This window comes from Tenrec ecaudatus, chromosome 1 (genome assembly GCF_050624435.1).
Source record: "Tenrec ecaudatus isolate mTenEca1 chromosome 1, mTenEca1.hap1, whole genome shotgun sequence".
Taxonomy (NCBI): Eukaryota; Metazoa; Chordata; class Mammalia; order Afrosoricida; family Tenrecidae; genus Tenrec; species Tenrec ecaudatus.
In genome coordinates this window covers 248,954,501-248,982,292 of record NC_134530.1, presented here as the reverse complement: position 1 = coordinate 248,982,292, position 27,792 = coordinate 248,954,501, and the positions used below count along the sequence as shown (strand labels likewise).

General features: G+C 46.2%; 1 long non-coding RNA gene across 1 annotated transcript in view; it reads left to right on the top strand.

Moving 5' to 3' along the window:
- The first annotated feature begins 557 nt into the window (after window positions 1-557).
- The window catches only part of LOC142437417 (uncharacterized), a 50,821-nt gene continuing 23,586 nt past the window's right edge, over window positions 558-27,792 (top strand). The window contains exons 1-2 of the long non-coding RNA XR_012782199.1: window positions 558-813; window positions 1,736-1,863. This is a non-coding gene — a long non-coding RNA (uncharacterized LOC142437417). The remainder of the gene's footprint in view (window positions 814-1,735; window positions 1,864-27,792) is intronic.

The window sequence follows — 27,792 nt, the reverse complement described above, 5'->3', positions numbered from 1 at the left end:
AAAGAAAAAAGAATAAGATAACACAGTAAAAAGACGGCTATATTTGCTTCCAACTGATCATTTCTTGCAACATAGACCCTTAAAAACCCGGGGCCTTCTAGTTGAGCAGCAGCACTGTGACCTTGGGTGAGCTATGTAACTAACTTCTCTGAGCTCCAATGCCCGCTTAGGCGGCATGGAGAAAAGCCTGCAAAGAAGGTGAGAAATGCAGCTTCGAGATCCTCAAGTTTATGCGGCAAGGCCCTGCTGTTCTTTCCCTCGGCCACCTCTGCAGGGCCCGGGATCTCACGGTCCCTGGCTCGCTGCAAACCCAGTGGGCGTGCAGGCAGCAGCCTGTCCTCCCGCAGGGCCGCACTAGCCCACTGCCCATGCAGCGGAGGCAGCGCCCCGCCTCGCGGAAGCCGCAGCCTGCGGGCGGGGTGGGGGTGTCGCGGGCTCCGCGCAGGCGCCGTGGCCGCTTCCACGCGCCCCTCCCCCTCCGGCCCCCGCCGCGCGTCCCTCCCCAGGCAAGCTGCCCCCGCCTCTGTTCCTGCGCCAGGCGCCCTCCGGGGGGCCCCCTCCCCCCAGGGGTGGGGTGACGTCTGCTGGTCCCAGAGGCCGCCGGCCCACTGAGGACTCGCGGCTCTGCGGGGCAGCGGCAGCATCTCCCTGGGCCCTTTCCGCGCAGCGCGTTGGAGGCCGCTGCCGAGCACGGAAACGGTCACAGGTGCCAACTCCCTGGCAGGACCGTCGGCTCCCAAATCGCGGACCGCACCCTCCCCCACCCAAGCCACCGAACGGGGGGCAGCCCGGAGCTCGGTCGTCCGCCGCGGGGTGAGGCGTGCTGCGAGCGGAAGTTCCGAGGCGGCCACAGCACAACACCGAACGGGGCTCTTTGTGACCAGGCCCCGGGGCGCGCGCCGCGCACTCCCGCGTGCACGCGCCCGCCCACACGGCGCACCCCCCCCCCCCACGCCTTTCCGCAGGGCGCCGGCGCCCCGGGCCTCGCTGGCCAGCCGCCCCCAAGGGCAGTTCGCGGGCGGGGCGGCGGGCTGGCAGGTTTGCAGGCCTCGGCTGCGTCTTGGACCGCGCTGCCCAGCCTGGCCGCCCGCGGCCGGCCCCCAGGGGATGGGGGTGTCGCGTGGACACGTGATGTGCACGTGCCCGAAGACCCCATCACACCTCCAGACAAAGCCGGGCTGGCCCTCGCACCCCATCCTCGGGGCTCTGCTCATTTAGGAGCCTCGAAACTGCCCCTGCGTTAGTGTTTGGAGACGCGCTTTGCTTTTGCGACGTGGCTGAGGGGTTGGACAGCTAAGTGGGCAGTTCCAGCGCACCCCAGAAGAAAGATGAGCCAGCTTCCTGAAAAAGTTTGCCTTTAAAACCCTCTAGATAGGGTCCTGTGAGTCGGGACCTTTTCAATGGCTTTGAATTGACTGATATCTTACGGGACCCCCCCTGGCCAGAGGCAGGAACAGAGGAAGCCAACCTGCCCCTCCTTTTCTATCCCTTGCTCCTCAGGGGGAGATGTTTTCTAGGGGTTCCAGCTCCTGCCCCCACTTTGTAGAGGGCAAAGTTCTAGTGCAGGAAGGTTTACATGCCACCTACTTCCTATTCCCCTTCAGCACCCCGTGGAGCAGTCTGGGCTACCCAACTCCATGGCTAGCCTCCCATAGGTAGCAGTCTTCACTAGATAACATCTCTAACCTCTCTCCCTACCTGAAGTCACTCATTGAACAATATTTATTCCGAATAGGTTCCAAGCACTGTTCTCCTCACTGGAGATATAGCAGCAAACCAAACGCAAAAATCCCTGCCCTTCTGGATTCTGGAGTGTATGCTGTACTGAAAGAGAACAACAATTTAAGATTACAATAGAACAAGGTAAGTAAAAGAACACTGCTTCTAGGGTCTCAGTTCATCTGTGCACAGGCTTATTCTACGTATGTTGAAGCATGTCTCTGTGAGTAGTGAGTGGCTGCAGACAAGTTCTCTCAGGCATGCACGCATCTTAGTCTCTTTAGGGCTATGCACACAACAGTTGCGCCCAGGACAGCCTCTTCAAATGGATTCCGTCGTAGTTGGGTCAGACCATTGGCCGAGGTCCCTGAAGTACAGGCTGGTGAGGTGGTATTGATCCGCTGAATAGTCTAGGAGTCAGGAAGCTGTGTGACATGACACGATGTATATCACAAATGCTATCATCTGCATCGGCTGCAGCTGAGTTCCTTCTTACTCGATTGTGTTGGCACAAGGGGATGTGCTAGAAAAGAGTGGTTGTCTGGCCAAGCTAACCTGTCTCAGAAGTATATCCTTCCAAAGCATATAAAACTAGATGGAAGATTTGATGAGAAACAGTAACTTCACATTTTGGTATTATAAACAAAAGTTTCTATGCTTTTATAGGAATATGTTTTGACTTACCATAGTATCATCCACCACCCATCTGTCAGTTTATGTACTGTGGTGGCTTTTGTGTTGCTACAATGCTGGGATCTAAGCCAACAGTATTTCACATACCAGCAGGGTCACCTATGGTTGACAGATTTCAGGGAAGCTTCCAGGCAGACCAGGAATAAAAGTCTGTGATGCACTTCAGAAAATTAGCAAACGAGAACCCCATGGCTCCTGGCAGAACATTTCCCATCTAGTGCTGGAAAATAAGCTCCCCTTCCCCCTGCATGTTGAGAGGCACTCAGAGTGCACAATGTGTGCAACCTTGGACTCAGGCGTACCAGAGGCCACGGGGATGGCCCACGACAGGGCAAGGCTTCTTTCTATGGTCATGGGTCACGAGGTATCAGAGTTAACAACAACTACTGTCAAGGGTGACGGAGGAAGGAGAATAGCAAAAACAGGGAAAGGAGGATATAAAACACTCATGTTTTGGATAGGAGAAAAACTCACTGAGACAGTGACACCTATTGCTTAAAACTTTGTCATTGCCACGATTGCTGAAGACAAAGCGGGTGCATAAGCAAATGTGATGAAGAAAGCTGATGGTGCCCAGCTATCAAAAGATAGAGCGACTGGGGTCTTAAAGGCTTGAAGATAAACATGCGCTCATCTAGCTGAGAAGCAACAAAGCCCACATGGTAAAAGCACACCAGCCAGAGTGACCATGAGGTTTCAGTGGGATCAGGCATCAGGTATCAAAGACCCAGCACAAAAAATCATATCATTGTGAATGAAGGGGAGTACAGAGTGGAGACCCAAAGCCCAGCTGTAGACAATTGGACATCCCCTTATAGAAGGGTCATGGGGAGGAGATGAACCAGTCAGGGTGCAGTGTAGCACCAATGAAACACACAGCTTTTCTCTAGTTCTTTAATGCTTCCTCCCCCTCCCCCCACTATCACGACCCTTATTCTACCTTACAAATCCGGCTAGACTAGAGCATGTACATGAGCACAGATAAGAGGTGGAAACACAGGGGATCCAGGACAGATGAACCCCCTCAGGACCAATAATGACAGTAGTCGTACCAGGAGGAAAAGGGGAAGGTGGGGGGAGAAAGGGGGAGCTTATCATAATGATAACATATAAACAACCCCCCTCAGAGGGATGAACAGCAGAAAAGCGGGTGAAGGGAGATAATGAATGGTGTAAAATATGAAAATAATAATTTATAATTTATTAAGGGTTTATGAGGGAGGGAGAGGGAAGGAAGAAAATGAGCTGATACCAAGGGCTCAAGTAGAAAGAAAATGCATTGAGAATGAGGATGGCAACATATGTTCAAAAGTGCTTGACACAATGGATGGATATATGGATTGTGATAAGAGTTGTACAAGCCCCCAATAAAATGATTTAAAGAAAAGAACTAACAGCAACAAAAACCTGTCATTGAAAGTATACATAGCAGAATATCTACCAATGCAATAGTTTCTACGTACAGTTCAGGGACACGGTGACATTCGTTAAGTTGTGCCGCAATTCTCACTCTCTTTTCCTCATTTTTCCCTCCATTAACAGAAACTCACTGTCCCAAGGCTTCCTATCTCACTTTTCAAGTTGCTGGGGTCAGATTAACAGAAACTCACTGTCCCAAGGCTTCCTATCTCACCTTTCAAGTTGCTGGGGTCAGTTTGATTCCATCTAGATCAAAAAAGCGTTGCTCAAGGCAAGCGTTCTTTCTGAAATCAGTCCATCTATTATTTATTTTCAAGAAAACTTCCGGGGGTGGCAGTGATTTTTTGAGTAGAGGCCCGGGGGACCTGGGTAAACCAACTAACCGTGACCTGCTGTGTTCTAGAAGCAGCAAGGGTGGCTGGAGCATCATGAAGAAGAGGCATTCTCGTAGCTTCTAGGGCTGTCGACGTAAGAGAGGTGAGGGGTCTGATCTTGTTGGCCTTGTGGGCCACTGGAAGGACTTGAGCTTCTCTCTTGGGGAGATAAAGGCATGGGTTTGAATCTCACTTGGGACTTTTAATTCCTGCTCTCTAGGTTCTAATATCCATTGCAGTGGCTACACAGAACTCACAGACCAAATTCACAGATAAAGGGTTTATTAAGGAAGTTAGCAAGGTGTACTGCCAGTGAGCAGTGATCAGGGTGGTTTATCAGAACACACTGCAAAGTTCTGTCAAATCTGCTCATAAATCCCCTAAGGCAGTGGTTCTCAGCCTTCCTAATGCATGACTCTTTGATACAGTGCCTCATGTGGTGGTGACCCACCAACCATAACATTACTTTTGTTGCTACTTCATCACTGTAATTTTGCTACTGTTATGAATCAGATGACCCCTGTGAAAGGGTCATTCGACCCCCAGGTTGAGAACCACTGTCCTAAGGGCTTACCACTTTGCTATAAGGCTCAGCTGGGAGGCTTTCAGCTTAACCTCTGTGGGTCAGAGGAATGACCCTGTTTGAATTCTGTTAAGAACCGTACTCTGAGTAGGCACCAGGGAGAAGCAGCAGCAGCCAGACCAGAGCATCCAGATGTTCCCGCAGTAACCTGAAGAGAGAATGTGATGTGGTTTAGGGTGAGGAAAAACGGTGGAATTCTTGAAATATGCATATTTGGAAGGAAAAGCTGACAAGATGTATTGCCAGGCCAGACAGGAGGTGAGAGCGAGAGCGAGAGCGAGAGCGAGAGCGAGAGAGAGAGAGAGAGAGAGAGAGAAGTGCTAAGGTTTTGCCTTGCACAAGAGGAAGAAAAAGTTGTTACTGACCTGAGATGGAGAAAACTGTCATTGCTAGTATGGTGATGGGGTGGGGGTGGGGAATGGGATTATCAGGAGTGTATTTTAGAACAAGTTAGAAGGGTAGAGTACATACTGGTTCGAGAAATCTACAGTTCCGAGGAAATGTTCAGCTTACAGATAGCCTGGGAGGCAGCCGTTAGCCCAGCGCTCGTGATCTTTGAACCACTGCCAGTGGTCAGTTCTGACTCGTAATGACCTCGCGTGTGCCAGTGTGTGGAGCTGTGCTCCGTGGCGCTTTTGGTGGCTGAGTTTCAGAAGATCACCAAGCCTTCCTTCGAAGGAGCCTTGAGTGCGATCCTTTTGGTCAGCCGACAAGTGCATGAATCAGCATTCCTCGGTGCTCAGGATTTACAAACCGTAGCTTATAAAATGTGGCTTGCATGATCTGGTGAAATAGAGGCCCGTGGAAAGGAGGAAGGCACTCAAGAAGATGGACTGACACTGGCTGCAGTGGTGGGCTCAAGCATAAGAGCAGTTGTGAGGGCGGCCCAGGGCTGGGCAGTGTTTCAGTCTGTGGTGCACAAGGTTGCTATGGGTCGGGATGTACTCGGTGGCACCTAACAGCTACAACAACAAATTTTAAATTTGGTTTTATTTTAATTAAAAATCTATGACTCAACTGTTTGGGGAAAATATCACTTATATTTGGAACAACCTGGGTATGTAAACCGTTTACTCACCGTTTTTTCAGCTGTGGAGTTTATGGACTTTAAAATACAAATTGAGATGCACTGTAAACTGTGAAGCGTGGTGTTTTTCCAAGATTTGGTACAAAAAATGCAAAATATCTCGTGCATATTTTTTATGTTGATTATATGTTTAAGTGATGCTATTTTATTTACAGTGAGTTAAATAAGATAAATGATTAAGAGGAGTTTTACCTCTTTTTTTTCCAATGTGGTCTACTGATAATTTTCATGCAGTTCACCTTAAATTTATGTTACATAGTACCGAATTAGGGAGGGAGTGTGTACGTAGACAAGATCCTAGGATGGAGCCCTTGGGCATTCTATGATTTAGAAGCCAGTGAGGAGAGGAAGAACCAACAGAAACACTGAAAAGGAGCTCTCAGAAAGGGAGACGAAGGGACAGTGGTGGTTCCGTGATTGAATCCTCCCTTTTTACTCAGGACATCTGGGTGGTGGCTTTCATGTTGCCTGGATGCTGGACGCTGTGCCACTGGAATTTCAAGCACCAGCAGTGTCACTCATGGTGAGTAGGTTTCAGCAGTGTTTCCAAAATAAGAACAGACTAGGAAGAAGAGTTGGTTTACTTCTGAAAAGTTAGTCACGGAAGACTTTAGGAAAAGCAGAGGGACACTGCTGATACAGTGCCAGAAGATGAGCTCCTCAGGTTAGAAGGCACTCAGAAAATACTGCAGGTGAAGAATGGCTTCCTCAAAGTATAGTGGACCTTGATGATGTGGATGGAGCAACGATTTAAGACCTTCGTTTTTTGATAGGACATTACTCAAAATGTGAAGAAATAGCTATACATGTCCATTCATAAACAGAAGGTGGAATACACAAGGTATGCAGCTAGGAAAATTTGAAGTTGTCAAAAATGAAATAGAATACACAGAGATCAACACCTAGGCATTAGTGAACTGAAATGGATTAATGCCAACCTTTTTGATTGGACAATCATATGGTTTACTGTGTTGGAGATGATAGATTCAAGAGGAATGGAATTGCATTTCATAATCAAAAAGAACATTTCAAGATCTATTTTGGAGTACAATGATGTATGTGATAAGATCTGTTTATTTACAAAGAAGATCAGTTGCGATGACATGATTCAGATGTATGCACAACACATCAAAGCCAATGATGAAGAAATTGAATATTTGACTAACTTCTTCAGCCTGAAATTGATCAACTATGCAATCAAGATGCACTGATAATCACTAACAATTGAAATGTTAACGTTGGAAACAAAGAGGAAGGATGAGAGGTAGGAAAATACGAAGGATAGACGCTAGAAAGAAAGTTAACAAGGACACAAAAACTGAACAACATAATCAACCAACTTGACCTCAGACATATACAGAGCATTCTACCCAATAATAGTGTAATATACATTCTTTCCCAGTGCACATGGAACATTCTCCATAATGGGACACATGTGAAGCTAAAAAGCAAGCTTCAACAAATGTTAAAAAGCACCTTCTCAGGTAACACTGCTGTAAAATTAGAAGTCAACAATAGGAGATCAAGGTAAAAAAAAATCAAACACCCCCAATACAATAGCACCTCGCCCTGCTAAGCAGCCATTGCAGGATACCCATCTTCCCGACATGATCACTGAAGACAGCCGTGTGTGTAAGCAAAGGTGGTGAAGAAAGCTGATGGTGCCCGGCTATCAAAAAAAGATATAGCGTCTGGGGTCTTAAAGGCTTGAAGGCAAATAAGCGGCCATCTAGCTCAGAAGCAACAAAGCCCACAGAGAAGAAGCACACGGCCTAAGCAAATACAAGGTGTTGAATGGACCATGTAGCAGATACAAAGGAACAAAAACAATCATTGTGTGATCACCTTCCTCATATAATGGCTGAAGACGAAAGTGTGCTAAGCAAGTGTGGTGAAGAAGGCGGATGGTGCCCGGCTACTGAGAGATATAGCGTCTGGGGACTTAAAGGCTTGAAAGCAAACAAGCGGCCATCTAGCCCAGAAGCAACCGAGCCCACACGGAAGCAGCACACCAACATAGGTGACCATGAAGGACAGAGGAGACCAGGTCTCCAACATCAAAGGTGGGGTGGTGGTGAGAATCACATCACCGTGAAAGAGGGGAGTGCATGATGGGGACCCAATGCCCACCTGTAGACAGCTGGACACCCCTTCCAGAGGGGTAGTGAGGAGGAGATGGGCCACTCAGGGTTCAGTGTAGCAACAATGAAACTCAAAACCTTCCTCTAGTTCCTGAACGCTTCCTCCCCTCCCAATCATCATGACCCCAATCCTACCTTGCCTTGCGGACCTGGTTATACCAGAGGATGTACAGCGGTGCAGTGGGGATCTGGAGGCACAGGGAATCTAGGACAGACGAACCCCTCAACACCAGCGGTGGGAGTGGCGACACCAGGAGGGAAGGGCATGTAGAAAGGGAGAACCGATCTCGGAGATCTATGTGTAACCTCCTCTCTGGGAGATTGGCAAGGGGGAGGCGGGTGAGGGGAGACGCCGGGGAGTGTAAGATAAGATATAATAATTATTTATAAACTATCAAGGGACCAGGGGTGGGATCGGGGAGGGAGGGGGATGGGGGAAAAAAAAGGGAAACCGAGCTGATTCCAGGAACCCAATTGGAAGGTGAATTATGAGAGTGACGAGTGCAATGAATGTATAAGGGTGCTTTGCTCAATTGATGTATGTACAGATTGTGATAAGAGCCTTATGAGCCCCAATAAAAAGATTTTTTAAAAATATATAAATAAATAAAAAATCAAACATATGGAAATTGAATAATGTCCTGCTGAAAGGCTACTAGGTATTTGAATAAAAATGAAGAAAAAAGTCCTGAGTCAAGAGTGAAAGCACAACATACTAAAACCTTTGGGGCATAGTAAAAACAATGCTTTGAGGGCAATTTATAACAATAAATGAACACATCAATAAAAAAAGAAAAGTCCGAAATCAAAACCTTCAAATGAGCAGCAAAACTAGCCTCCAATCACCAGAAACTAAGAAATAAAAAGAGTAGAGCAAAAATAAAACACAAAAATAGAGCCCCCAATAACATGATTTTAAAAACCCACAAAAATAGAAAGAATTGACAAGAAGTTGGTTCACTTGACAGGAGTAACAAAATTGAGAAACCACTGCAAATCTCAAAAAGGGAAAGAGGCAAATAATGTGAATAAGAAATAAAATGGATGACATTACAACAGACGCACTGGAATGAAGGTTCTTTTATCAAAGGAAAAGAAACAAGTGAATATTGGAAAAACAGCCAGCAACCTCTGTCACAGTTCAGAGGTGAATTTCTTTTTTTCCTGTGGTTTGTCATCTCAGGCACCTAGAGATGAAATGGTTCCAAACTTAACTTAAGCCTTTAGATTTCTGTGCCTTGCATGGATCCAGGGTCAGAGTAGGGTTGGGCACTGTGACCTTGGTCGGGGTATGAGGCAGTTCTGGAGACTAAGCTACTCTTTCAAGGTGTATAGACTGAAATGGCAGTGGGTAATTTTGGATGAGGTCAAGGAGCAAAGACATAGAGGGACTGCCTGGTCAGGCACCATAGGAGCAAAATGACCAGTGTGAGAGATGGCTGAGAGAGGCCTTAGACAAATCCCACACTGTCCAACCTCAACCCCGAAGTCACTAGGACTGACTACCTACCTGGCTGATGCCATTGTCCTTAAAACACAGAAGGCCACAAAAAGACGTAAAGACATAATGATGCTCTTTGGAAAGTATTTGAATCTCCTCAATAACCCTGAGAAATAGGCAAACGATTGATACCCCATTTTACAGATGTGAAAGCTGGACAGACGTAGTCTTGGTTTGCTGGTGCATCAGTATAATTTCAGGCTTGAGACCGAGGTAGCACCAGGGACTTAGGGAGAGCCCTTCTAGACTGGATCCTGTGTGTAGGGGTGAGATGTTACCAAGAGGCTAGTGGGGCCCTGCAAGGCTTGGCAAGAATGAAGTCCAGGCACAGGCTGGCCTCGCTGTTAGGACTGAGTGTCTGTGGCATCGAGGAAGCAGTCATTCTTCCCAGCTGGGTTGGGAAAAATAGTGTGACATCACAGCCCATTCTTCTGTCTATCAAGTCTGTCATCCTTGGGCTGCTGAATTTAACATTTCAAAATGTACCAGACTCTGCAAACTTATTTTACAGACAAGTCTATAAAATGCTACTTGTGGATTGGTTGCTGCAGGTTACCTCAGGGATGGATGGGGTGGTGTCAGCCTTTCCCTCCAGTTCCAGCTGCCACAGTCTCTACTCCCCAGAGCAAGGTCTCTGGTTTACTAACAGCCTCCACTCTCATCTTACTTGAGGTTCTGCTTCAGTTTCAGTCTAAGGGGCCATGGTGGGCCCCAACTCCACTTTATGACCCACCCCCCATGAGGCATTCTTCTTTTCGTCCAGGGGATAGATTAGCTGACTTTGTAGCAACTGGCTGGGCTGGGGAGGTAGTGTAGTCACATGGGCTGCCTGAGCTCTTTTCAGCAAAGACCTATGGGATAGGCCCCTTCACTTGAAAGAGACTGGGGGTGGGGGGTGAGAGAAACCACCATGGACATGTCGGATATGCAGATGCTCTGCTGTGGGAAAAGCCTGGAAGCCCTTGTGGAAGACACCTCATCCCTATGGAGGTAGGCCTGGGAGAGCGGTGAGAGCACAGTGAGCACAGAGGCTAAGATAGACCAGGATGAGAAAGAAAAGCCAGATGTTCACAGCACATCAGAGTCTTGTGTGGTTGGAAAGGCACACATGAGGAGCTGGGAAGAGGAGGCCAGGAGTCGGGCGGAGGCCAGATTGAGTAGGGACTGGATTTTGTAGGCGGTGGTGAAGCAGTGGGGTTGATGGGTTGATGTTATCAGAACTGTGCTCAATGACTCAGGAAGCAGATGGAAGATGGGGCAACTGGGAAGGGGCTGGCAGCTTCCCCTATGTTTTCCGTTCTCCATCTTCCTTTGTCCGGGCAGAAGCGAACAGGCTGTCCAATGTGGTCTCTCTAGGCTGACGATGCACTTACTACCCACTAAGTGTCCGTGGGCTTGGTTACCTTAACAAGGGCTAGTGCTGGCCAACAGGCCGGATCTGCAGGTGACCTGTGCCACTTCTGAGTCAAATGGCATATGTTTTCTGTGCCCTCTCTCCCTACACCACAGTGACAGATGACTGCAATCTGGGGTCCCTGAGACACTGGGTGGTGCAGAATCCTGTTCATTTCCTTTTCCGACTGCATTGGGCATATAGCTTGGTCAACATATAAACTCTGATTATGTTAAATCTATTGAGACTTGAGGGACTGTTTACTGCTGCAGAGCCTAGACTCAGTAATGTCCCAGTAGGGTGGATCTTGCCTCTCAGCTCCTGGGCTGGGGTGGGTCCAGCTATATTCAGGAAAGGGTTGGCTCAGACTTCCAATTTTTAGTCAACTTAGCAAATTTACTACCACCACTACCGGTCAATTTTAGGTCATTTTTCATCATTCTATTATAGTCCCTCATGGCCATTTACTGTTCATCTCCATTCTCACTTCTCTATAGGTTTCCCTTGTCTGGGCATTTCAAGTAAATAGAAGAATCCAACACATGATCCTGTGCCTGACTTCCTTCCCTCGCTTAACGTTTCCAAGGTTCATCAGGGTGATAGCATGAATCAGGCATTTGGTCCATTTTCTTGCTGAGTAATATTCCGGTATTCAGACAGACCCTGTTTCATCTATCCATTCACCAGTTGGTGGGCATTTAGATTGTTTACAATTTGGGGCTATCATGTTACTAAGAACTGTTGTGTGTAGACGCTTTAAACCTATTATTTCTAATCTTTACATCCATCCTGTGAGTTGGGACGGGGCACCGAGGCTTGTGGAGATTAACTCAATCAAGGGTACACAGCTACATGTTTTTTGCATCTTTGTTTCAGTAACTGGGCTGCATTCTATAATGAATGCCTTGCTGAGATAGTTAATGTTTATTGTGCCAACCTGGCCGATAAACATATGTGGGGTTAATTGAAGGGTGGAGAGATAAATAACTTGGTGAGCCTCACCTTTCTAGTTCTCGGGTCTCTTGCTTTGTGATGGTCGGACCAGGGTGCAGCTGCCTTAGCCAGTTCCCTGCTTCAGCTGGCAAGGCTCCCTTCCTGCGAAACATGCCTGAGGAGAAGTCACATGGACCTACCCCAATGCAGCCCTGGGTGCTGGAGCAGCCGTGTGGAGACCCTGCCAACGCTGAGATGCTTACATGTTAACTGACTCAGCTTTCCTCCTGCAGTCATTGTGTGTGTTTTGTGAGATGGAGGAGGACTTTGTGGATTGGTGTTGGACATATGGGTTAATGTTGGATTTGTTGGCTTAGGCAGCACCGGGTTGAGATGTTTTCTTGATGTGCACTTACCCTTTATATAAAACTCTCCCTTATACACGAGTTTCTGTAGATTTGTTTTTCTAAAGTACCCAGACTAACACACTTTCCAGAGTTGATATTATTTACTCCTCTCTTCATGATAAATAAAATAAGGGCAGTGTTTATAATCACGAGCATTTTAAGCCTAATGAAATATGGGTGATGTGGCAGACCCCAGCAGTTTCCCTTATAGTTTACTCATATATTAGCCAGGATGCTCGGTTGTAATTGTCAGATATCCAACTCTACAGGGAATTTACTGACTCTGTAGTTGGCAAGGATCTGGAGAATAACTCAATGAATTGGAGAAAGAGCTGTAGGGGTCCTAAAAGTGCAAGTCAACACTGGTCAGTCTGTGTGTCCGTCTATAATCTATGCTTGCTTCCAGGCTCTCTCCTTCCATGGGGGCGTCTCAGTTTGATAGTGCTTACAGTGGAAATGATCCAGATGGTCTCTTCTTACATGTTAGTTGCCAGTGAATAGCCTCCAACTTATGGCCACCCCATGAACAGTGAAACAAAACACTGCCTGGTCCTGCCTCATATCTGGAACTAGTTGCTGATAATACCCATTGGCTGATTTCTAGAAGTAGATGGCCAGGCCTTTCTTCTTATTCTACCCTAGTCTAGAAACTCTAGAACCAGAGATGGGATCGTGACTGATGGGGGGGCCTAAGATGAATGCACAGGTAGCAAGAGAGGGGGCAATGATGGTTCCGAAGAAGACTTTTTGCCTTCTATGAGGAAGACAGGTTTGATTGCCCGAAATGTTCCACCTAAGGACAGGCGTGCTTTCACTGACAGATGGAGGGTGGTTGTGCATGAGGTATGTTGGCTGGGAATCAAAATTGGGTTTCCCCTATTGGTGTAGTTGGATGATTTCATGTCAACTAGATCCTAATGGCTAGGGGTGGAGTCAAACCTGTCAATCAAGTGGTAGCTTGATGACACCTCCTTAGGGGTGTGGCTTTTATTTTTTTATAAGCATGAGGGACTCTAGGGATTACTCTCTTTTTGCTACTTTGCTTTCCTCTTAGCTGGGATTTCACTGGGACGGTCTGCCTCTAGCAGTGGCCCCAGGTGGGCCACCTGACCCTGAGAGCTGTTGGCGCCCTACAACACTGGATCCACAAGACGACTCTGCACCAACCTGCCTGCAATCTCCCTGCTTCCTCTTTCTGTGGCTTCCACCTGCAGCCCCATGAGTGTGAAGAGGGCCCAATTAGCATCCAATCTATGGACTTAGTGTAGGCTGGGGTGCTTTCCTGATGTAAAGTTGTTTCCTCATATCAAGTTCTTTCTTGTACATAGATGAGTATCACTGGGTTTGTTTCTCTAGACCTACCCAAACATACCCAAGGAAGGTAAGAATTCTACCACCTCTCTCTTACTAAAAGAACATTAGTTCTAGGGTAGAACTCTGATTGGCTCTGCATCTCTCACATGCCTGTCCCTGGTTCAAGCACTGCAGCCTGGGAAATGGAGTCCCACAATAGCCTACATCTACCTGACAAACCCTTCCTCATGGCCAGGACGCCAGTCTGTTACTAGAAGGGGTAGAGGCAAATGAGTGACCACCATCCTTGTTCCCTCGGGACAATGTCACACTGCGTAATTTCTTCACCATTGCACACATTACACACTAAGGAGTCTTTTTTAAAAAAAAATCATTTTATTGGAGGCTCATACAACTCTTATCACAATCCATACATCCACACTAAGGAGTCTCAAGAGAGAATATTTGAAGTTCACGGTTCATTCATTTCATGTGAGACACTGTTCTAAAGAGGCTCATATGCCTCCACGAGCTACATTGCTTGAAGACTTTAATAAAGCAATGAGCTATGCATGTAATATGCCAGAACAATCATCTTTGTACTTCTCCTGGAGTCAGCATTTGCTTGCAGAAGGTTTCTAATAGAAACATGGGAAATGTGTTAGGAGACTAAACCTGTGACGCGGCTGTGTTGGGTTTGAGCCCCACAGAACTGACTTGTTTATTTAACTCTGCCCTGACACGGTGTCAAGTCTCTTCTTCATGCCTCCCCCCAAAATACCAACAACTTTCCTACCTCATTCCTTTGGTCACCTTTCCTTTATCTGAACGCCTTGTCTGTTTCCATCTATTCCGATCCTACCTCCGAGGCTCAATTTAAATGGCACTGCCTCTAGAGGGGGCCCTCTCTGATAGTGCACCCTGAAAGAAATGCTTCTTTTTGTGCTCACCAGAGAAGACTTTAAGACAGGATAATAGGGAGAGGGGAGGATGGAGGGGGGAAATGAGCTGATACTATGGCCTCAAGTGGAAAGAAAACGTTTTGAAAATGATGATGGGAACATATGTACAGAGGTGCTTGACATGATGGATGGATGGATGGATTAAGATTAGAGCTGTAAAAGCCTACAATAAAATGATTTTTTTAAAGACGGGATAATATAATCAGTACGTGTCACTTGGATTTTCCGTGTGTTTTCATTTTCCCATTTTAGGGAGGGAACCAGGTTCTCCTGTGCTTCAGCGAGTCTATCGATCTGGAAACACTTATATCCAATATGATTTGGACAGAGGCCAACCTGCTGTGCCACAAACCACACCCCCACTGCTGCCGAGTTAACACACAGCACGGCCCTGTAGGGTTTCCCAGGCTATTATCCTTCCAGAAGCAGATGGTCACAGGATTTCTTTGATACAACAAAGAGACCTCACAATGAAGCAATTCAAACACGGTAGAAATTTGTTCCCTTCTCTCCTGCAGCAATCTGGCGTGGGCAGCAGTGTACACAAGGGTAAGCCTCACTGTGTGGTTAGTCAGCTTTCTTACTGGCCCTGCTTTGATCAAACGCCTACTTCTGCGGTGATTCCTGGGCTTAAGAAAACATGCCAATTGGCTTCATCTACGGCAGGAGTCGGCAAACTTTTGAGACGTTAGAGCCAATCCTGTCGCTCACAACAATTAAAGAATTATCCAAGAGCCATAAATCTACTTTTCCAAGCAAATGAAATCACCGTTATCTGAATAATATCTTGAAATGAAACATGATAGTTTGATTTTCATTTTCAAGTTTCCTTCTGAGCCACTGAAAGAGCTGCAGACAGCTAGCTAGCCAGCTTGCCGACCCCTGGTCTACAGTCCTGTGGTGAGGGCTGCAGGGTGGGTTGATTCAGAGGCTCAGCTCTCAGCTGGGATGACTGGTTTCCTTCTGCCTCTGAGCTGATTCCCGGGTTTCACCTTTCATCTAAGGGGTCTCAGCTCTCAATTATGGTCACAAGTTGTCTATTAGGCCTCCCTGGATTCAGTTTCTCAGCCATGGAAGTAAGATACACGGGTGAGTATTTGGATTTTGTAAGGTTTCTCAAGAGGGAGGGACAATTGTGAGCATGGCATAGCACCGGGAACTGTTTCATTCTGTTATGCCTGGGGCTGGTCGCTGTCGGTCAAACCAACGTGATTGGCACCTAGCAACAATAACAACACTGACCATGAACTGACCAATCCCCACGGAAGGCCACAGCCGCTTAGATCTGCATCATAATCTATCAATTGTCACAAGATCCTTTTAATTTATTGAATGGTTTTACACATCCTGTTTGCATAGTAGACCAATCCCTGCAAGATTCATAAGGCAGACCAATCACAGGGCAAGCTGCAACCCCACCAGTTGTTTTTGGCAGAATTGTAAATGCAGTGTCTGGAAAGCTACGTATGCAGGAAATCCGTCGCACTGCAAGGAGACATTTGTTGGGAGCTGTTAACGAAAAAATAGAGATCCCTCCCTCTTGAGAAACCTTACCAAATCCAAATACCCGTGTATCTTACAAACAGCATTGCACTTTATGGTTGATTTTGCAGGGATCTTTTTCACAATAAATGTCATGCCATTCCTCTGGATTGGGTTAGTCCCAGTGTAGTAAGGGCAGGAAGGCTTCCTGGATCATTCAACATCTCACCCATAGAATCGTTCAACAGTGCAACTCAAGGCTTACATTTTTGCCTTGCGTTCTTTCCGTTTCAGATATGCTGAGCCTGTTCATCCCTTTTGGATTTCTAGGTCTTTGCACACTTCATTTTAGTGGTCGGCTTTGTCTTACCCTGCTGCCCTCTGAAGCTGCCTGTTCTGCTTTTTTCTTCATCCGTTACTGTAACTAGTCTCGCTAGTCTATGACTAAGACCAAGTCTCTTCAGAGTCTCTTCTGATATCCACTTCGATCTGTTCTCTCCTTTCTGTCTTTTGAATGGCTTTTATGTCTTTAAAGAATGCTTTCCTGATGTCCTTCCAGAGCTCATCAGGTCTTCTGTCATTAATGTTCAACGAGTCAAATCTGTTCTTAAGATCTCAAAATTTAAGTGGGACAGACTTAGGGTCATATTTTGGCTCTTGTGGACTTGTTTTAGTTTTCTTCAGTTTTCGTTCTTTATTATTTGTGAATAGAAAAATCTGTTCTTTATTTTGAACAAGAACTTACCTTTAAACTTGGGGCATGTTATGTATTCATTAAATATAATTGTGATGATAAAATTTTTTTTCTTCAGTTTCAACCTGAACTTATCTATGAGCAATTGATGATAGACTCCATAGTCAGCCCCTGGTTGGATTTAGCTGCTAATACAGAGCTTCTACATCATCTTTTTATTTTTAATTTTTTTTTCTACATCATCTTTTCCCTCTGATGTCGTCAGTTTGATTTCTGTCTCTTCCATCTGGAGAAGTCTATGTGTATAGCCACCTTTTGTGTTGCTAAAAAAGGGTATTTCTATGAAGTCTACATTTCCAACTACTGTTTCTTCCTCTTTGTGTCCAACTTTTGCATTTAATCACCAATAATTATCAAAGCATTTGATTGCATATGAGATCAGTTTCTAACTGAAGTTGTTGGTAGAATTCTTCAATTTCTAAATCACTAGCTTTTGTGGTTGGTGCATAAATTTAAATAATAGTTATATTGATTGGATTTCCATAAAGGATAGGATAGATACAATCCTATCACAAACTGCATTATACTTTATGATTGATTTTGCAAAGATCTTTTTGACAACAAGTATCATGCCATTCCTCTGGATTGTATTAGTCCCAGCATAGCAAATCATGCTTTTGATTCAAAATGGCCAATACCAGTCCATTTCAGCTTGCCAGTGCCCAGGATATCGATCTTTATGCGTTCCATTTCATTTTCACCACTTCTAATTTTCTTAAATTCATCCTTCGTATTTTCTAAGTTCCGATCATTAGCAGATTTTTGCAGGCCTTTCTCCTCACCTTGCGTGGTGCCCTTCAGTAAATGAAGATCCTGAAGGTTCCACGCTCACGGGCTTCACCTGACTCACATCATCGCGTTCAGCTTCCACATCGAGAAACCGGCTGCTCCTGAGTAGTCACATTTCCAGTGAGTGCCACCACGCCTGCGGGGCCCACCCTCCGGCCCTAGCTCTGAGCCGTTGTCTCGGACACTGCTTTGATGCTATGCCCAAGGGCTTCAGCAGCTCATCCTCCCTCTGAAGGGGCAGCCAAGTCCTTCTTCCTTGTCTGCTCCTCTGTCTCGAAGTGCCTCTGAAACCTCTTCCTTTTGGATGACTATGCTGGCATTTGAAAAATCAGTGCCAGCTTCCAGCAACACACAAACCACACAGCACGACACACTGTGGGAGGGCTGATGGGAGGCCATGTCCTGAAAAGGAGCAGGCTTACAGAAGGGCCAATTCCACAGAAGCTGAGGGGAACCTTCTTAGTATTGAATAAGGTGTGTCCTTAGGACCTTGGGGGGTCTTTTTGCTGAAAACCTTGTAGACCAGGCATAGAGCTGTAATGCTGGAGACACCTAAGGACAGTGTGAGACGGGGTAGCAGTACAAGCAACAAGAACCAGGACGCTGGCATGGCTGTGGTGGGCTTCACATCCCCACAGTGCGGCAGCTGCAGTGGGCTTACAGATCCATGGAGAGAAAGAGCTGAGCACCTTTGGAGAGGGGGCTTGCAGGTAGCATTGGGTGACTCTGTATACTTGTTGGAAGAGCCGAAAAAGATATACCACTTGCCCAAGTAAGGCAGAAAGTAGCCAGGCCCAAGTGAAGGACCTGCTTGCCGGTAATGGATGAAGAGCTGGAAGCTGTCTTGGTTGAGAGACTTCTGCTTGACAAACTCTATTGTCCCCAGAATTTTATCCTGTTACGTATTCAGGGTTACATACTTAGGCCTGCTAATAAATGCCCAAAAGGGCACATAGTCACTCAGAAACATCAACCTGAAGGCATTCAGCACAGCAACCCAGGTCCCTGAATTAAGAGCCCCAATGTACCCCAGTTCAGTAAGTCTCAGCCAAAAGGCATTCAGCTCCACTTCTGTGGGTCAGCAAGCCCAGCTTTCCCAATTAAGTACCCAGAGGTGCTTCACTCCACAAGCCAGCCTCCTGCCCCAAAGCCCTCAGCTTTACTTGTTCCTTCCATGGGCTGGGAAGTACTTGTTCCATACTCTGTTCCATGTTCTGACTTCTACTGCTCTTCTGAGGCCATCGCTGTCTTCTGGATCCAGGAGGTTCACTGTGCAGAGATCTAGGGTCCAGCGGAGGCACCCCACTCCTGACTCCTGCTGTTAATGACTCTTACTGTTAAGCAACCCTCCTGCTTCTCAGACGGTTAATTTTATATGTAGCAGGACATCCTTTCCAGGAGTCCTGTTCACCGTGACTCACAGGTGAGTCTTCTCTGTATGTGTCCCCACTTTGCTACCAGACCCATGCAGAAAATGGTTGTGTGGTGGTAACTGGAGACTTTGGCTCGCAGAGCCATATTAAATAAGTCACTGCCCCTGCACGTTGAAACCCCAGCGGGGCACAGTTCTACCCTGAAACATGGAGGGGTCGCTATGAGTCACAACTTACTAGACAGCAAAAAGCTTTGTTTTAGAAAAAATATAATCAGTCCATCTCAGATACCATTGTTTAGGATGAGGCTGAATTTTATTTAGAAAAAAAAATATCCCCCAATAAAAAGATTAAAAAAAAAAAGAAAGAAAATGATTAGGGCAAAGCATGTACGGATGTGCTTTATACAATTGATGTATGTATATGTTTATGTATGGATTGTGATAAGAGTATGAGCCCCTAATAAAATGTAAATAAATAAAAAAAAATAAAGAAAAAAAAAAGTCAATTCAAGAAATGTATCACATAAACCATGCTGAGTGAGATCTAGAGCAAGAGAAGCCTCTGCAGCAAGTCCGGTCTGTGGGGGTGCAAGCAACTCGCTCCCTCGTACTTAGAATCCAGCAGATCCAACACTATGCCATGTGCCCTGGCAAACGAGGAGGCTGTCGGGAGCACCAGTCGGAGAGTCACAGCCGAGACCTCTAGGGTTTGGGCACACATTCACACCCTGTTCTGCAGATGACTCTTCTCCTGACTTGTTACCAGCCTCTGACAGAACTGGATGCCTAAACATGGGATCTTCCCATGGCCCTGCATGTACTTATGTCTCTTACATGCCATTGGCTTGAGCATGCACAGGGCAAGCTCTCATGACATGGGGACGGTACACAAAAGATCAGTCTCAGTAGGTTCGGGAGGCACAGGAAACTGCACGAGCAGGTGGCCGGGCCTCCGTCAGCACTGTGCTGCTTTCCCCAGACTCCAATGCCTGATGATCCTCACAGATGGCTCTTCCCCTTATGCTGGCACCAACAGGAAGTGGTCAGCTGCACCACTCCAGGTTGGCCCTGAAGGGCAGTAGTGAAAGAGAAACCTTTTAGCGGGCAGAATTTAAAGATGTACATTTTTTGGGTGTATGGGGGGGTCCGGAAAGTGACAGACCTACACTCACTCGGGTGGCTGGATATCAGGGATTGGGAAGGAATATGACTGGAAGATTGGTTGCAAGGATATTTGGAAAGGAGATCACTCCCAATGGACCCAGAGTGTGAAGATACTTGCATACCATGTGACTGCCCACCGAAGCTCTTCAGTGCAAAGGAGGCACCAAACCAGATGAACCAACATGCTCGAAGTCAGCCAGCCTCTTCCCAGCCACCCCGCGCACTTGCTTCGTGGGTTAATATAACACAGTGGCCATAGTTGGAGGTTCTGCATGGGCTCAATATGAGCTCCCCTCACCAAGGCTGGCCTGGCCTCCACCACCACCACCTGCTTCCATCTAGTCCATTCCATAGGGTTTCGGGGACTGTCAATCTTTATAGGAGCAGACGGCCTCATCTATCTCCTCTTGAGCATCTGGTGGGCTGGAACTGCTGACCACGTGGTTAGCAGCCCAATGCTTAACCCTGAATGCCACCAGGCATCTACTGACTGCCTAACTGCCAACAGAGACTAATACTGAGCTCCCATCGTGACCCATGGGAACCCCATCAGCGACTCAGCTGCAGGTTGATTGCCCTGGCCCTCTGCGTCCTGGAAGAGCTTGGGTTCGCCTCCCCAGCAGTGCATCCATAGGAGCCTCCAGAGATGCCAGAGTCTAGAGGGCATGGAACAAGGGGTGTCTCATTGCTGATGTCAGCTGGATCTTGGCTGAAAGCAGAGATGACCAGAAGGTGTCTGCTTGTGTTTTATTGATGATACCAGAGCATCCACTTGTGTGATTCATAACAAACTATGAATACAGCCTTGAGAAAAATGGGAATTGCAGAGGAATTCAGTGTGCTCCTGCAGAACTTGTACATGGATCAAGCAATAGGTGTACAAACAGAACAAGGAAATACTGCATGGTTTAAAAACAGGAAAGGTGTGTGACAGGGTTGTATCCTCTCAGCATACTTATTCACAATCTGTATGCTGAGCTGGATTGGATGAAGAAGGATATGGCATCAGGGTTGGAGAAAGGCTTATTAACCACCTACAATCTGCAGATGACGCAACCTTGTTTGCTTCAACTGAGGAGGACTTGAAGCACTTGCTGGTGGAGATCAAGGAAGGACTGCAGCCTTCAGTCTGGATTGCAACTCAGTGTAAGGAAGGCCCAAATCCTAACAACCGGGCCACTAGGTAACGTCACGATAAATGGAGAAAAGTTGTCCAGAATTTCACCTTGTGTGAATCCACACAATAACACTCACGAAGCAGCAGTCAAGAGATCAACTGATGACTGGGGTGCACAAGATCTCTTTAGAGTACTGAAAAACAGAGAGATTACTTTGAGAGGACTAAGGTACGCCTGACTGAAGCCATGGCATTTCAGTTGCCTCGCAGGCATGTGAAAGTTGGACAATGAATAAGGAAGGCATGAGAACAATGAATGCATTTGAATTGAGGGGCTGGAGAAGAAAACGGAATTACCATGGATTTCCAGAAGGACAAACAACTATGTCTGGGAAGAAGGATGGCCTGAGTGTTCCTTAGAGGCCAGGACGGCAGAAGTTTGTCTTACATACTTTGGACATGTCAGGAGAGATCAGTCCCTGGGGAAGGACATCGTGCTTGGTAAAGTGGAGGGGCAGCAAAAGGGGAAGGCCCTCAAGGAGATGGAGGGACACAGTGGCTGTGACTATGGACTCAAGCACAGGAACAATTGTGAGGATGTCTCAGGATCATGCAGTGTTTCTTTTTTTAAAATCATTTTATTGGGGGCTCGTACAATTCTTACCACAATCCATCGTGTCAAGAACATATGTACATTTGTTGCCATCATAATTTTCAAAACATTTACCTTCTACTTGAGCCCTTCATATCTGCTGCTCATTTTCCCCCTCCCTCCCCACTCTCCCCTACCTCATGAACCCTTCATCATTCATAAATTATTATTTTTTCATACATTACACTGTCTGACATCTCCCCCCCCCCCACCTTCTTCTCTGCTGTCCCTCCCCCAGGGAGGAGGCTATACGTAGATTCTTGTAATCAGTTCACTCTTTCTACCTCACATTCTCTCCACCCTCCGGGCATCGCCACTCTCACCACTTGTCCTGAAGGAGTCATCTGTCCTGGATTCCCTCTGTTTCCAGTTGCTATCTGTGCTTATGTACATTCTCTGGTCTAGCCAGATTTATAAAGGTAGAATTGGGATCATGATAGTGGGGGGGGGGGAGTATTTAAGAACTAGAGGAAAGTTATATGTTTCATCGTTGCTACCCTGCACCCTGCCTGGTTCATCGCCTCCCCACAGCCCTTCAGTAAGGGGTGTCCGATTGGCTACATTGGGCTTTGAGTCTCCATTCTGCACTCACCCACATTTTCAATGATATGATTTTTTGTTCCTTGATGCTTGATACCTGATCCCTTCGACAACTTGTGGTCACACAGGCTGGTGTGTTTCTTCCATGTGGGCTTTGTTGCTTCTGAGCTAGATGGCCACTTGTTTATCTTCAAGCCTTTAATACCCCAGATGCTATATCTTTAGATAGCTGGGCACCATCAGCTTTCTTCACCACATTTGCTTATGCACACGCTTGTCTTCATTGATCATATCAGGGAGGTAGGCACCCACTGATCTGACTTTTAGTTCTTTGATGTCTGATAACTGGTCCCTTCTGCACCTTGTGGCCAGACAGGCTAGTGTGCTTCTTCCACGCGGGCTTTGATCATGCAGTGTTTCATCGTGGTGTGCACAGGGCCGATCGCTGTGGGTCAAACAGACCTGATGGCACCTAACAGCATCTCTCACTGTTCTAACAGTCCATACAATGCTCTGATCAAGGAGGTCCCTTCAAATCAAAGGAAAAGCAGCAATGAATGCACGTCTGCGCAGACAACTCATTTAACAGTGTATCATTTCACTGAGCAGTTGGCCTCCTAGAAAGACGAAATGATCGCCGAAGGGCTTAGTTGTTGGTATCTGTTGGGATTCACCACTTTGAAGGAATGGAGTTCTATCCCAGTGTAGACAGCAGATGATTTGAATCAGAGATGGTTGCATGGCCCTGTCTCAGTAGGGTTCTCCTCGCTATTAACACCACACTTGTGGAACCAATTTCTCTATCAGTTCGGGTCCAGTGAGAAGACAGAAGCCACACTATTTGTTTAAATAGAAAATTATAAAAACATTGTAAAGTTGGTTAAAAATGAATAACTGAGTCAAAAGAACTTAGAGGTATCATAAAGGCAGCAACTTTCAGAAGCAGTCACTAGCTCTTTATTGAATAATAAAGGAAAGAGGTTGGGGTTCTTCAAACTTAGAAACCCGAGAGGCCCTGCATGTGAAACACACCTCCAAGGAGGGCGCATTGGTCATTGCATTTCTCTGCACCTGGTGGAGGGGGTCATGAACCGGGACCTGGACTTCTGGTAAGAGGAGAAGGATACACAGTAAGATTGTTCCAAAGGGGTAGGATTGATCCACAATCAATGCTCGTGGAAGCAGCAGACAAGCAATCAGACAACACAATGCATTGGGTCCATTTGCTGCTCAAGACCTCTTTTAGAAGTATTGAAGAACGAGGATGTCACATGGAGAAGAAAACATGGTATTTTTAATCACCACACATGCATGTGGAAGATGAACATTGATTAAGAATGACTAAAGAAGAAATGATGCATTTGAATTATGATGCTGGCAGAGACTATTGAAAGCAACATGGTCTGCCAAAAGAGCAAATATGTCTACCTTGGCAGAAATATGGCCAGAATCCTTGGAGGTGAGTAGGGTGAGAGTGTCTCACGTACGTTGGACATGGCAGGAGACACCTGCCCCTGGAAACAGACATGATGCTTGGTAAAGTGGAGGATGGCCTGAAAAAAGAAGAAGACCTTTGACAAGGTCAGTCGCTGCAGCAATGGGCTCAGACCTGACACCTCTGAGGTCAGTGCCCGACTGAGCAGTGTTTCATTCTGCTGCCCACAGGGTGACTCTGAATTGGAATCAATTCAATGGCTCCTAAAAACAACAGGTCCAGGAAAAACTGAAAACTAGACTTGGCTGCAGTTTGGTGGGTGAAAGGGAACTGGGATTTTGCTCACAGGGATTAGATGCGGAAAGCTTCCAGGAAGAAACAATTCTTTTTTCCTCTAGTTTTACAGCCTCCCTCGGCTGTGCTTTACTGGCAGGGCCTAAACCAGCCCAGCTTGTGCGGGGAGAGGTTGTCTTTGCCTTCTGCTCCCTGGCAAAAGCTGCAGAAGCAGCAGGCTGCAAACTTATCAGTTACTTCATGTTCCCAGCCTCATCCTCCCCTCCTGTCTGTGAACAGTTTGGCTGATGGATTGATGTTTCTTTGTATACCCTCAAATAATTGTAAACTGTCCCTTTGTGTAAACCTATCACGAGTTGCAGGCTATGTGACAGGGAGTGTATTTAAACAGGGAGTGTATGTAAATCGAACAAAGTTCTAGGCCCTGGAGTGTCTATACTGCAGGGTGCCCTGCGCCTCAAATGCATCTATCCCTTTTTCTCTTATCTATAAGTTTCTCATTGCAGATCATGCTCAAACCCATTCGATTTGTAAGATAAGAGATGGACTCCACATTATCTTACACCAGCTAAAAAGCAAAGACCTGGCCCCAGCGTCACAAAGCAGGAGTAGTACAGTTCTGTCTTATACTTCCTATAAGTATACTTCATGCTTGTAGTTCATGAACATAGAATATTTCATATATTTCTTAATTATCTAGAATCTTTGGTCTACCAGAAATGACCACCACTTGCCTGTCAGTGTGTGGTACAGTGGCAGCTTGTGTGTTGCTGTGCTGCTGGCAGCTATTCTGCTGGTATGTCAAAGACCAGCAGGGTCACCATGGTGGCCAGGTTTCCACCCAGCTTCCAGACTAGGCTAAGAAGGAGCAGGAGGACCACTTCGGAAAGAAAACCCTCTGAAAAAAGCAGTGGAACCCTGTCTGACATAATGAAGGAGGGACCAGCCCCCCAAAAGGTAAATCAAAACGACAATTAGATACCACCCTACACTGGCAATGGTAGCCAAGGTAAAAACAAAACAAAAAGACAATACACACCAGAAAAACAACAACAACAGAAAATGCCAAATGCTGGAGAGGTTGTGGAGAGAAAGGAAACCGCTTGCACTGCTGGTGGGACTGTAAATATGTGAAATCACTGGGAAGAGATATGGCGCCACCCAAATGACTGGGAATAGAAATTCCACGCGATTCACCAATCCCTGTGCTAGGTTTATCCTAAGGAAGGAAGAATCATAACACTAACAGGCATACGAGGGGGGATCCCCCCAAAACAAATTGCTTTGGGTGGAATGGAGCATTCATAGGACATATTTTTTCCTGCTGGGCAAGCATCAAGCCACTCGCTTTGAGTTAGTACATCTAAATGGCGTCGCCAGGGAAGGTTCTCTCTGGTTGGTGAGTTTTTTCGTAAAAGCAGTTTCTCTAGAACCTCCTTTTTTGTGATGGCTCATTTCAGAGAATAGCTTGTGGCTGTGAAATTTTGTTTCCTGAATGCCGCAGAAACTATGAGGTGGGACACAGCTTACAAGGGCAGTGCTATTGGAAAAAACTCAAGCATATGAGTGGTCTTATTTCCAAAAAGGTGAAGTGTCAGTTGATGACAAACCTCGTTCTGGATGTCCATCAACTTCCTGAACAGACGAAAATGTCAATTCACAGTGCATTTGGTGTTCATCCCACCAGACTGTTAATCAAGCTTTCTATTGAGAAGTTCTGAAAAGATAGTGTAACAGTCTGAAACCAAAAATGCCTGATTTGTGGCAGACGGGGGACTGGTTTTGACACCACGGCAATGCACCTGCTCATGCAGCCATCTCAGTGCACCAGTTTTTGGCAAAAAAAACCCAGCATGCCTCTCTTGCCCATGCACCTGACTCACCTGACCTCACTCCCTGTGACTTCTTTTTGTTTCTGAGAATGAAGAGGGACATGAAAGGACAGTGAGTTGAGGCTGTAGAAAGGTGAAGGAAAAAACAAGGAAGGTGCTGTCAGCCATCCAAACTGATGAGTTTGAAAAATGTTTCCAAGCATGGAATCACAGATTGACAAATGTATTAAGTGTAATGGAGCATAGAAGGTGGTAAGGTTGTTTTGTAAATTTTTTAAATACAGTGCTTTTAAAAAATTCCAGGTTTTGGGGGTGCTCCCTGATGTGCACACATATGTTGCATGCAGCACTGTTTATAAAAACAAGAAGATGGAAACAAGCTCATTGCCCACAAGCAGAAGAATGGATAAAGAAATTTGGTACAGACACGTAATGGAATTCTCCGCATCGTGAAAAAACAATGACGAAACCACAAAGCAGCTCGAGGCAAGGACAGACCTGGAGAACATTATGTTGAATGAAAGCCAGCCACAAAAGGACTAATATTACATGATACCACTGCTATAAGTGTGGGGAACCCCCAAATAAAGACTTTCCTACCAAAGGGAACAGGCTTTGGAGAGCGCCATGGCAGGGACGGAGGGGGTGAGATGAGAACGCAATGTGTGAGGAGTGGTGATGGCGGTGCACGTGGGTGAGACAGAAGCTGGTAAGTAGCCCACAACAGGGAGAGGATAAATCAAGGAGCGGGTCCATGGTAAACTATGGTGGGGGTGGTGTTTGATCAGTAAAGTGTTGAATACGGAGTGGATGACGTGAAATCTCACCCCCCCCCGCCTAATTGATAATAATTTAAAAATAAGCAAACGAACAACATTAAGGAAATAAAATATAACTGGAGAAGAGTTGCCAGTCGAACTGTCCTTATGACATGGATGATGGAACAAAGTTCTTGGACCCTTCATTTGCATGCAGCACAACTGAAAAGGAGAAATGGCTGTAAACATCCATCAGTAGTTGGAATGTAGAAGGATTTGAAGAACTCACTGATGAAGATCCAAAGACTCTAGTCTTCAGTATGGATTAAAATTCAGTGTAAACAAAGATGCTCCCGACTGGGCAAATACATAACAAAGACTGAGTTGTCAAAAATTTCATTTCACTTGGGCTCACAAGCAACATTCACGGAAAAGCACCAAAGAAATCAAAGGATGTATCGCACCAGCCAGTCTGCCGTCAGAGACCTCGCTACAGTTTTAAACAGCAAAGATGTCATTTTGATGACGCAGGTTCACTGGGCCATGACGACATCATTTTCCATTGTCTCATGTGATAACCTAACAGTAAATAAGGAAGACTAGAGAAGAATTTAAGGTGTGCCCATAGTTTATTTAGCATGTTACAAGTTGAGCTGTTTACTGCAAAGTCTGATGTTCAAATCTGTGAACTACTCTCCGTGAGAAAGATGAGGCTTTCTACTGCTGTGAAGGTGCACTCCCACAAACCTACAGAAGCAGTTCTACCTGCCCTAGGGTCACTGAGTTAGAATTAACTGGATAGCTGAGTTTTTGAGAGAACTGATGAATTTGAATTATGGTGTTGAAGAAAACACCACCACCACCCCACATTTTTTTCCAAGCTATGTATTTAAATTTTTTTCTACAAAACAACCTTATCATTTTCAAAGTACTCTCCATTACACAATACATTTGTCAAATCTGCGATTCCATGCTTGGAAACATTTTTCAAATTCATCTGTTTGGATGGCTGACAGCATCTTCCTCATTTTTTCCTTCACCTTTTCTACATCCTCAAATTGCTGCCTTTTCATGTCCCTCTGCATTCTCAGAAAC